Here is a 1,297-nt window from a genome sequence, read left to right as displayed (position 1 = left end):
CCCAGTTAAATTTGTATACTCGTGATTAGACTTCAAGAAAAGACAGACATCACAGAATATAGGTGATTAAATAGATACTTTTGTGTGAAGTTTTTTTTTATAATTCTTGGACTCCAATGTGGAGATAACAGTTTTATTGGAATATTTTTAATCTTCTGACCCTTCACAATTTCATTTTAAGATATATTTGTTACTGTATATATAAATTTAAAAAGCCATAAATGTATCTACTTAATTTCATTTACAGATACTTTTGATTCAGGTTTTAGTCACAGGTCAGAATTAGAATTAAAAAAATTAAGATAAATTATCTGAATCTTTATGAGAAAGTGGCTAAACAAATATGTTGATAAAATATTTAGGATACACATTGATTTTAAACAAACATTACATATTTTACTTATGGTAACATGCATTGAATTTATTTTTTAATTTCTGTAGAAATGCATTCAAGTAACTTTTTGAAGCAGTTTTCTTAATATAAATAGGAACTGTCTCAATGTTCATTTATCCCTTGATTCTCAATGGTTATTTCAAACCATGTAAGAAAAGAACTGAAGTATATCTATGAAGATTTGTGAACTACTAAATTTATTGAATATCCTACAGTACATAATTTAATTTGATTACATTCTTAATTAAAAAAAAACTTTTGACAAATTTAACAATTCCAAGTTTATCTAATTCATTCTTTTAAAAATAGTCAGCTGTGTTCACCTTAAGTCATTTAAATATAAGCACATATAATGAATTATAAATATGTAATTTTGTTATTAGTTTGAATGTATATCATTCACTGTTTTGCTGAATAAAATTGATTATTCATAAATTTTCTTGGATATTGAAGAATTGATTTTGATTCAACTGTTTTATTTCAAAATATCTCATCAATTTTTATAAATAGAGAAAAGTAGAACATTTTTTAAATAATTACCATTATAGTTTATCACAGTAAATCCTATCTATCTTTAAAAAAAAATTGAAATAAATTTTAAGTAAGTAAGTAAAAGCCTTTTTTTCAATATCTTAATTCTGAATAAAGATCTTTCAAATTAGTTAATCTTAAAGATTCGATTTCTCAATTATTCCATTCAAATGCATTTAAATATTATATGTAAATAATGTTTTTGCCTGTGTTTAATGAGGTACTTTACTGCAAAACTTCATAGAACAGGTACAGGTTGCTCATTAATGAAATACTAATTAATATTACTGTTAGTTAACTTATGGAAACAGACTATATAAATCATTTTGTAATAATTATTTATATTCATTATATATATATATATTAACTTTT

This window comes from Limulus polyphemus, unplaced genomic scaffold (assembly GCF_000517525.1).
Source record: "Limulus polyphemus unplaced genomic scaffold, Limulus_polyphemus-2.1.2 Scaffold663, whole genome shotgun sequence".
Classification (NCBI taxonomy): Eukaryota; Metazoa; Arthropoda; class Merostomata; order Xiphosura; family Limulidae; genus Limulus; species Limulus polyphemus.
This window is presented reverse-complemented; position numbering follows the sequence as displayed.